The following is an 11,165-nucleotide window of genomic DNA, read 5'->3' on the forward strand; positions in this document are numbered from 1 at the left end:
GAACTATTGAATAATATACTGAGGAATGATAATGATTGGGCACTTCCTGAACCATCACCTAAACCAACTCCGAAGAAAAGGGGTATTCTATTTCTCAGTACTGAAGATATGCAAGAGACAAAAAAATCTATGAAAGAAAAAGTTTATTAAAACTGAAGATGTTAAGAATTTACCACCTATTGAAGAAATACACGGTCTCGGCACCCCGACTACTACACCACAACACTGATGTAAGGACAGAAAAACTGCCGGGAGAAAGCTATTTAAAGGGCAGATAAACTGCCGAGACAGTAGTTCTCCCGGCAGGTAAACTTCTCCCGGCAGTTTTTCTGCCCCGACCCATGTATTTGCCGGCAGTTTATATTCTCCCGGCAGATACCATTACCGACAGTTTGACTGCCTACATAAGCATGTTTAGTGGGCAGATATTATGCCGGCAAGTTGATTTCACTAGCAAAATGTTCTAGGCATCCATATTATGTAATATCGATCCATTATATATGTCTAAGCAATCAGTTAACATCACACAATTTATACCTTCGACTCAATCAAAGTAACATATAGGCTTCATTGAAAACCTTAAAACTTCATTCGTCCATATATAAGGAGGTTGTGCCACAAAAGGAGTACATATATGTTTGCCACACAACCAAAATAAAATAGTGCCACAAAAGGAGATGTACATATGTTTCTAGATGTGTGCCACACAACCAAAATGAGCTTAATAACCAACAAAATGAGCATATCAAGTCTCTAGGTTCAACAAACAAGACAAATGACATTATCACTCCACCAACTTAACTGTAGGTCTTCCAAATCTTCAGCAACTTGAAGGTCCTCCAAACCTTAGTGAACTTGTGTACCTTTGGGAAATCTGCATTAGATCAGAAGATGTTATTGCATTCAGAACTTTGGGAAATCTGCAATAGATCAGAAGATGTTATTGAGAATTCAGAACTTTGGGAAATCTGCAATAGATCAAAAAATGTTATTGCATTCAGAACTTAAGGAAGATGTTACAATAATCACATACAACCAGGGGCGGATCTACTAGGCATGCTTTAACAGGCTTAAGCCTGCCCTCCAACAAGAGTAATTTCTTTTTTAGTACCAAAGATTAGACCCCAGCGCAGCAAAACTGCTGTTTCCCAGCCCATCTCAATGGCATAATTACAGTTGAGCCTACCTTACATTTACTCCGTAGATTCACCACTGCATACAACAGCCGCATATGTTCTATGTTCTGCAATATAGTGCAATAGTAACATATCTAGAGTAATTTCTACTATAGTAGAGAAAATGTCCATTTCTTATCATCTTAACAAGTAGCAAGCTAATCTTACTTCTCATCAAAATGTAGTGTGCAAAGTCTGTACAAATATTAACAGGAAGGTGTTACAACAATCACATACAACAGCCGCATGGCCACATACAACAGCGCATATGTTTTGAAACCTAGAGAAAACAGTAACATCTCTAGAGTAATCTCTTCTTTAGTAGAGACCATGTCCATTTTCTATCATCTTGACAGTAGCAAGCTTATCTTCTCGTCCAAATATAGTGTGAAAAGTCTGTACAAATATTAACAGTAACCACTAGGTGTACCTATCTTGTACAGAGAAAGTGGTATAAGCAGGTTACATGCACAAAGTTACTGTAGTAGCCAGCGAAAAAAAAGGAAAATGTAAATTGAATCCTTATCAGCTTGAGGATTGTCACTACAAGATGACAGGAATTTTGAGAAGGAATTTTGACAGGCTTGCAAATATCTTAAGGAAATAATAATATAGAACTTCTCAAGATGACGAGGGTGTTACCACCAGAAAAACTTGAATGCTAGCACGTTATCATCAAATGACACTTCTAATAAGGCAAAGACACTAAAGATGTCCACAATTAGCTTTAATTTAAGAAACTGAATCATATTAACAATTCTAAGCTTTCAAAACTGCAGAAGCAGAGTGGTAGTTATATATTAAGTTTCAGGCCAATACTAACAATGAATAAGCATGTGGTTCCAAACTCTGATTCATTGCCATAAGTAATTCATAAACATCTTATGGGAAAATACTTTGTTCCTCAAGCAAACTTCTTTCTCAAGATATACATTGGAATCTGCAACATGCAGAGACAGATAATGCCTGCCAGACATTTGATCTCAAAAGAACATCTTCCAAGAAGGAACTTATTACATTACCTTATGGAGTTATTTGTAAATGATATGGCTGTAAGGCTGGTGTTATTATCACCAAAGTATTATAATCCACCTCCATCTGAAAAAATAAAACAATGACAAGTAGCTTGAATTATATTCCTTGGTAGAATATATCAGTAAGTACATATTACATGGTTCTGTAGCTATGACAATTTTTAGGTGTTTGTTGTAGCATTCTCTTTTATCAGGTTTAGTATTAGTTGGTCTAGAGTGTAAAAGAAGAAATGTATAGCTTTAATTCAAAACCATTGAGTAATAATATATACTAACAATATTAGGTGTACTACTCGAACCAGGATACAGGTTAACAACAATGTCAATAATTATATATTAACAGTGAGAGGCTTGTGAGAAGTCCCTAGATTTAGTTAGATGTTTAAATTTTAGGGACAAGATTGTTTGTAACAATTTCTAGGTAGAACCACCATAAGCCCTAGAGCTCCAGCCCTTTTTCCCAAAGCTTCTGTCACTCCATGATTCTATCCTTCAGCGAAGAAATGTGAGTGCTAAGCAGCAATGATGGAAGGAAATCTGAATTAGTGCTGATTTCTAACACTACCTGCATGTAACAAGTACTGCTACACTACCCATGCGCCAAATTCAGAGCAACAAAGGTCAATGGGGGAAAACCAAGAGCATGCAGTTCACTAAAATAGTAAGGAGTTTTAAACCACATTGGGACAAACATAACTGGAATCTTTGACATATGTTTAGAAACAACTTGCAGCAGGATTAATGAAATTTGAAGGACATAGTAAATGCAGTTTAACACTTTTGTAGTGTAAGTAAAAATAAAGAACCTCAGTACAATCTGTGAAGAAACAGAAACTAAACTGACTATTAGTGTGCATCCTTTACTACTCTTGTTTTGTAAATACTCTGATATTAATATCTGAGATTTTAGTGATAACCAAACACCTAACTAAATAAAATTATAGTATCATGAAAAACTGTAGTATTCTCAAAATACTTAGAAAGTATGTATAGAACCTCAGTACAATCTGTAATGTAAGTAATTTTAAAAACAGAATTGCAACTTGATGAATCTCTGAAGATTACATAAGCCATAGTTCTCATGCATATTCTTTCATAGCTATTAGATGAGAAAAGAAAATTGTGAGCATTCAAGGGGTCATAAACGACTACATGAAACAGCAATAAAACCTTTCTTTCAGGTCAGAACAAAGGCAAGTCAGTATAGCATACAATCTACAAACTACAATTATCTGTATGGCGGGATGTTAAAAATGAACAGAACTGCAGCGGGATGTTAAAAATGAACAGAACTGCATACATATACAGATCTTTCCTTTTCATATGCTGCTTAGCTCGCACGGAAAACTACAGACTTTTTTCTCGGCAGTGAGGTTCTCACAGACAGAAATAAGGTGCAGTCCATGTATGTGAGAACATCCCATATGTGCAGCAAAGTATATACTTTTACATGTACCTAAGATGGTATCGCTCGAAGCTGAGGAAGATACTCTAATCTCGTATGTATAACATTACTTGACACCTAGACGTTGCCCTTGTTTTTCTCAAAAGAAAATTCACATATGCAATTCATATATGTAAGGCAAAACTGGAATAAGAACCAAACATCCACATGAAGGAAGCCCTTGCTTATTTCTAGCTAGCTCTGTACCCCAAAAGAACAAACCTGTATTTATGTATAGCAAAGTTGAATAAGAAAACAACTGCAGGTGCAAGGAAGCACTTACAAATATCTTACTTTACTTCTAGCTAGCTTTCTGCCCAAAAGAGAAAACAAATTCATATCTATATCTGGAGCATACCTCAATTAATTGAATCCATCTTAGGCAAAAGCAGCAGCATGGACACAGCCAAACTGCGAGTGTCTCCTGTCTCCTGCAACAGACAAAGCAAGCATTAGAGGCAAAGCAAATGCAAAAGGATAACCAACAGAAGAGAAAGCAAAAGGAACCCAAACACGGCCAAAACAACACAAGAACTATATTACTGGCTAGAAACTATAAACAAACAGAAGAATTCCCTGCCCAACCTAATTTCTACTTTGACGTTGCTATTACTAAAATGACCATATGTTCCAGGTCAGACAAGATACCAGGCACAGCAACTATTAGTAAAACATGCAGCTGAAAATAGCACTTTGTAAGGCTGACGGTTCCAGATATATTCTTCCATTCGAGTGCTCTGCTATTTTCTTCAAACCAGAGGAAGAACATTTGGCATATGAGCTCATGTGGTGTCATTAATCATTGAAAATTTTAAATGGTATTACCTGTAATTTGAACACCAACATCTGTTGACCTGTGATTCTGCAAGGCACACGCATAAGTAAATGTAACCATAAGTTTCTCACAAGTGTGTCAACTATTGATTATTGCTACGTTAATAGAAAAACTGAAAAGAGTCAAGAGAACGGGAAGCACCAGGGGCAATACCTTAGGCTCGAAGTACAAGAGGGGGAGGCCGTAGAAGCACGAACTGGGGGAGCACGGACAAAGGATGATGGGCGAGCACGACGTCGAGGTGGACCAGCGGCGGAGGAGCAAGCACCGGAGTAGGACGACCAGGAAGGCCGGCGGCGCCAAACCCTAGCCCGGCGCATGCCTCATCTCGGCAGTTCAGGAGAGATGCCAAGTAGATGGTGCTGCGAGAGGAGAATGCGTGGATGGATAGACCACATTTGGGCGGCGCTGGGAATGCAGCGAAGGGCGGACGAGATCTAAGGATACTTGACAGGGGCGAAGGGCTCGGCGACGGGGCCGGCCGGCGGGGAATTAGATCTGTGTTAGTTGGTGCTCGGCGGCGCTACGGTGGGGTGCTGGGGGCGACGCCGGCAATGGTCGGAGTGGCGGTGGTTGCAGGGCGGCGGCGAGGGCACATCGCGGTTGGGGGCGGCGGCGAGGGCACAATAGACTCGATTTGGGGGCGATTTGGAAGAAGAGTCTGGGAGATTGGGGCCGAGTCTATACTTCCTTCGGTGCCAAAAATTTCGCCTCTCGCGGGCCTACCCTCGCTAGCGCGCGCCTTGGCCCAATATTATTTCGGCCTCCCGCTAAAATACTACAGTCCCCGACAGCTAATGGGCCATGGTTTGGTTGTCCCGGCAGATAGTGCGTCCTTTAATGTGGACGTGATTACCGGCAGTTTATGCGCCCTTGTTCGCCAAGTTCTACCGGCAGTTTTTCTGCCCTAAAGTACTTCTACCGGCAGTAACAAGCTTTCCGGCAGATCTTTTGCCCTTATTCACATACTTCTCCCGGCAGTTAATTGCCCCAATTAAGTGGTGTGGTGTAGTGGCAGGTAGTAGAGGTAAATTCTCTTATAAGGTTTGATGAAGGTTATATTCCTTATAATAAATCTTCTAGTCAATACTTGGATGAATTTGATAAGTACATTGTTAAGCAAGAACATTTCAATGCTTATGTTAAGAAACAATTGAAATGCAATGCCTTCATGATTGATCGCTTGAGTTACTTGATGTTTGAGATTGCAAATGATATTAAAGGTCTTGGAAAACATGCTTCCATGGTTCAAATTCAGTTAGAACAAGTTCCTAAGTCACAAAATGATTTTCTTAATGAGATGAATAAATATGAATAATCATCAGATCCAAAACCGAACCCGATAGCTTAACGACGATCCGTTACGGTGGATGCCACGTGTCGGTTACCCTTAACGAATACACTTCCATGACACGCCATTTATCGTTATGGAAGTGGACACTTTCGTGAAGATAATTTGAGTATTGTCATAGAACACTTCTACGACAATACAAATATAACTATCTGGATTCTATCATAAAATCGTCATGAATGTACATGCATGACAGAAAATATGAACTACTGTGACAAACACGTATCATCACAGAAGTGTTTTTTTATAGTGAAGTATAATAATACAAATATTATTGCCTTTAGGGCATATTTCCAACAAACTCTTCGTCCGTCAGAGCCGCCTCCGCGAAGAGGCGCAACGGGTACTCCGGCTGTTGCAATGGTTTCTGGTCCTCCTCGCCGTCGGAGGAGCTGACGATCTCTTCCTTGCCGGAGGAGCCGACCGTTGTTGATGCTCAAAGCCCCGGAGAGCAAGGGCGGCGGTGCCAAGATTCGCTTAACGACGATCTGTCGCCGCCACCGCCTCCGCCTGCCAGCAGGGAGAACCAAGATTTCGGTATCGCCGCTAGAGTTGGAAGGGCTCGGAGAGGAGTATGAGGGGCTGGGTGTGGATTTGCATGCCGGCGTGCGGCTTAAATAGTCGCGGCCATGACCGGGCAGATGAGCTATCGGCCCGTTTCAATGTGGCGTAGCTGCCGGAGTTGGTTTCCCGGAATGTGGTGCCCGCATTGAAGCAGCGACGCCTTGAAGCAGCGACACCTAACAGGTCGCGTACGTCAACGCCACCTTCACGTCCGTTCACATCGCTCAGCATTAATGCCGACAGCTGCATGCTCTGGGTTGGCATGAATGCGGCGGCAAGCAGCACGGCGTTGGATGAAAAGTGTGGGAGAGGTGGGTAGGTGTTTCGGGTTGGTCAGGGCGGTCAGATGCGGATGTGGCAGCGGTCGGATGCCCGCAAAGCCTCCATCTCACTTAGTCTCGGTTTTGGAGAAAAATATATTGCGACTGTTCAGCAGACCAATACAGACTCGCATCGAATGACAAAATACGTTTGAATAACACGGTTCAGACATATGCGCCTGGTTCGACGGTCACGTTGGAGATGCCCTTCCTGTTCCTCCTGGGTAGAGCAGGTCGAATCGTGATGCCATCCAAACTGAAAACCTCTGCATGCATAGTTCTGGAAGTTTACCACGATCCGTGTCACGGTCATACAGGCCAATAGCAGGGCGCAACATACGCACACTGATCCGTGTCACCACCGATCTGAGCCGTCCAATTAATTCAATCAGCAACGCCAGTGCCAATCAATCTAAGAGTCGCACAAATTACGGCATCTGATCTAAGTCGGTTCGTTAGGACATCTCCAACGCTGGACGCTAGGGGAGGGCGCTAGGAAAATTTCCCTCCCCGATCGACGGTTGCTTCGTCTATTTCCAGCGTCAGGGCTGACATCGATGCCAAATTGTGCAGTGAGCGCTTAGCGTTTTACCCCCCATGAGATAAGGCATGAAGTGTTGTTTTTGATCCAAAATTAGCGCTGGTTGTTAGCGCCTAGCGATGGAAGAGATGACGCTAGCTCTGGTTGTTAGGTGCTCATTAATTCTTTTTTATTTTCTTTTCGTCTGTAAGCGCCTAGATAGGCAGCTGCCATTGTACATGCCTTGTTGGGAGCTCCCCAGCCCCCCCTCACTATAAATACCCTGCCCTCTCGCTATAAATACCCTGCCCTCTCGCTACTTTCTACTCCAAGAACAGGGTTCCATCAGGCTGAGAATTCACAAGTCGTGCGACGTAGCAACCGTGAGAGAGAGGTAAACAATTTCAACTCTTCTAGTTCAGGTAGCCGTAGCTGTAGTCTGGCCTTGTCACTTCTTCCGCTGGTATTTCTTATTTGGTTTCATTGTCTTGGTCTGGTCTCAACATGCATATGCATACTTTAGCACATGCAGCACATTTGTTTTGTAGCTAACAATTGTTGATATGATCCAATCAAACTACCTATATATGAAGCAAAATGAATGAATCTACATTCTAAAATATGTCTGTATGCATCCGATGTGGTCCATATTCTTATATTTAAAAACAGATGAAGCATGAACTAGCCGGGTTAGTACGTGTCCTTTCACTGTGTTCTTTATGATTTTTTTTTGATTTGAGAATTGTGTTCTTTGTGATATTGGTCGATGGGTGTGTCCTTGGGCTGATGAGCAACAATGGAGAAAGGAAGTGACGACTGGGACAAACAATTTACGTTTGAAGCTATACTGATTTCGTGAAACTAGAAGCCTAAAATCCCAACATGATGATAGTGTTATCAACAAAAATCTACCATATATTTGTAGTCCAAATCTTAATGTTTGGCTTAGGGGAGTGAGCGGTTACACTTGATGTCCTGAAGGATAAGTCACTAAGTTATAGTCTAACTTGTTTGTTGAAAAGGTTACTTTTATGCATGATTTGCTATATTGTTTGCAGGATGGCTCGAACCGAGTGTACAGCTCGAAACTCCACTGGAGGGAAGGCTCCTACCAAGAACCTTAGGGTTTTCTATGTAATATTTCTCAGTTCTTATCTTTGCTACTCCCTCCGGTCCTTTTTACTCTGCATATAAGAATTGTCTGAAGTCGAACTTCATAAAGTTTGACCATCTTTGTGTGGAAAAATATCAACATCTACCATGCTAAAATTATATAATGTGAAAATCTAATTCATGCCGCATCTACTGATATTGATTTCACATTGTGAATGTTGGTATTTTTTTCTATAAAGTTGGTTAAACTTTACGAGGCTTGACTTCAAATAAATCTTATATGCAAACTAAAAAGGACCGGAGGGAGTATTTGCATTGCTACATATAATACCGCGCTACTATATGATCCAAACCACTCTGTACGTTAGAGTTGTTATTAATTCATTTGACAATAAATTAATTTTATTTGCGACGATAGGCTGCCGCTCGTAAAACAGCTCCAGCAACTGGAGGAGTCAAGAAGCCCCGCAGATATCGCCTTGGAACTGTTGCTCTTCGGTATGTGCAACATATATAATTGCAGAATATGTGTATTATTATTAGTGTGCCTTGTGAGGTTCTTGGCATTCATACAAGTGCTCTTGTAGTGAATTTCGCAAGTATCAAAAGGGCACCGAGTTGCTCATAAGGAAGCTACCTTTTCAAAGGCTCGTCAGGGAGATTGAGTTTTCAAGGTACAATCTGTTTGGATCACATGCACTCCATTGGGCTCACTTGAGATGCATTTAAATCCAGCTCAATCCCTTCCTGGACTGTTCATGACAGATTACGGTATATAAATTATTGTTCAATTGAAATAAGAAACTAAGTAGTTGTGCTTACAATGCTTTTCTTTGGCCACCTCTATAGATTGATGGGAGAATTCCTCATTTAACACTGTGTCTAAAATTTATGCTCAATTTGATATCGACAAATAATTTCTTCCCTATCTAACAAAGAATTTAAATTTTATGCCTTTTATATCACTTTTGTCCATTCCAAATCTAAATGACACCTTAAAAGACTCTTTTGCCCTCATGTGGTATGTTTGTGTGATGTTGCACTCGTGCGTGTACGTGTACCCGTGTGCTACTGCTCTGTGTGTGTGTGCGCGCGCGTGTGCATGTGCTGCTGTGTGTGTGTTTGCTAATGCAAGTGTATGCACGTGTGTGTCCTGTTACGTGCATGTGTGTTTGCTAGTGCATGAGTTTAAATTTTTTGGGTTGAAACTAGGCCCCTATGACTAGATTCTGTTTTTTCTTTTCAATCCCAGCCATCTATACGACTAGATGCATGTGTGTACCGGTATAAAAGCTTTTGCACCGCGTCCTCCGCCTGTGTTGTGTGTTGTGTGCGTCTGTGCTGCTGTGTGTGCTGCTGCTGCTGCCGCCGCTGCCGCGTGTGTGCGCGCGCTACGCTCATGTGTGCTGCTGCCCGTGAGTGTGTTGCGTACGTGTGTGCTGTTGTGTGTGTGCGCGCGCGTGTGTTGCTGCGTGTTTATGTGCTGCTGTGTGCGCTACTGCCTCACACTGATGTTGCGTGTGTGCTACTGTCCTCCACACACATATGCCGCATGGGGGTAACACTACAGGAATCCAATACTTTGCCGTCTGGCATGGCGGACGGCAAAGGCAGGGACGGCTGACGGCAAAGCACTTTGCCGTCCGCCGCGGACGGCAAACAGTGATGGCAAAGATAGGGTCGGCAAACAGGTCCTTTGCCGTCGGCTTTTTATGGCGGACGGCAAAGAGCCCTTTGCCTACAACGGCTGACGGCAAAGAGGGGGGCGGCAAAATGTTGCACGTCCGCCAGCGTCACTCCGTTAGGCGGCTAACGGCGGTCTTTGCCGTCCGCCAGCGGACGGCAAATTTGAGCGCTTCTTTGCCGTCCGCCAGACGACGTCAGCTATACGTCAGCGCCCGCTCTTTTTTGCCGTCCGCCCGGCGGACGGCAAAGGCAAAGTCTTTGCCATCAGCTTGGCTTTGCCGTCCACCACGGTAGGCAAATTGGCCAAATGGTCCATCCCCAGGAAGCACAGGTGGGCGCCACGTGCCCCTTTTGCCGTCTGCCACCGACGGCAAAGTGGTCTTTGCCGTCTGCCGTGGACGGCAAAGAGCCTGCACTGCCTCTTTTTTGTTCTGTTTTTCTTATATCCAACAATTATCACAACAAATATTTCACAGCACATATATATCCATCACATAAATATCCAGCACATATATATCCAACATAATAAATATCCAACACATATATATCCATCCATACATACATAGTAGGTTGCACATAGTTCCATCGATCCATACATATTACAATATGCAAAGTTTCATCATAGCAAGCGAACAGAATACAAGAAGTGCATCAAAGGAAAAAACAGGAAAAAGCAAGCAATCCATCATAGGAAGCTGGCTTCCGTGAAGTGAATGAAACCTGCAAAATGACAAATAAGAAAGTTAGAAAAAGAAGACTAGAAGAAGAATTAGAGTAGAAGAAAAATAATAGAAGAAGAAGACTAGAAGAAGAAGTATATGCCATATATTAGCTAACTTAGGTGAAATGCTACGTTTATGAGCTAACCTAGGTGAAATGGGTAGTTTATGAGCTAACCTAGGTGAAATAGGTTGTTTATGAGCTAACCTAGGTGAAATGGGTCATTTATGAGCTAACCTAGGTCAAATGGGTCGTTTATGAGCTAACCTAGGTGAAATTGATCATTTTGGAGCTAACTTAGTTGAAATGGGTGTTTTATGAGCTAACTAAAGTGAAATGCCACGTTTTTTAGCTAAGTAAGGTAAAATGGATCGTTTTTGAGCTAACTTAGGTGAAATGGGTC

The 11,165-nt window shown here is 42.3% G+C and overlaps 1 long non-coding RNA gene across 4 annotated transcripts; it reads right to left on the bottom strand.

Annotated features, from left to right (window-relative positions):
* Positions 1-570: 570 nt before the first annotated feature.
* LOC123060334 (uncharacterized) lies at positions 571-5,189 on the bottom strand. Of its 4 annotated transcripts, none has more exons than XR_006427901.1 (5): positions 4,642-5,189; positions 4,479-4,515; positions 4,012-4,084; positions 2,198-2,273; positions 571-1,571 (listed from the first exon to the last, which is right to left on the bottom strand). It is a non-coding gene; the product is annotated as an uncharacterized lncRNA (long non-coding RNA). The 4 variants fall into 4 exon arrangements; XR_006427902.1 differs by having other exon boundaries at positions 571-1,605; XR_006427900.1 differs by having other exon boundaries at positions 571-874; positions 4,642-5,188.
* Positions 5,190-11,165: the final 5,976 nt, after the last annotated feature.

This window comes from Triticum aestivum, chromosome 3A (assembly GCF_018294505.1).
Source record: "Triticum aestivum cultivar Chinese Spring chromosome 3A, IWGSC CS RefSeq v2.1, whole genome shotgun sequence".
NCBI lineage: Eukaryota > Viridiplantae > Streptophyta > Magnoliopsida > Poales > Poaceae > Triticum > Triticum aestivum.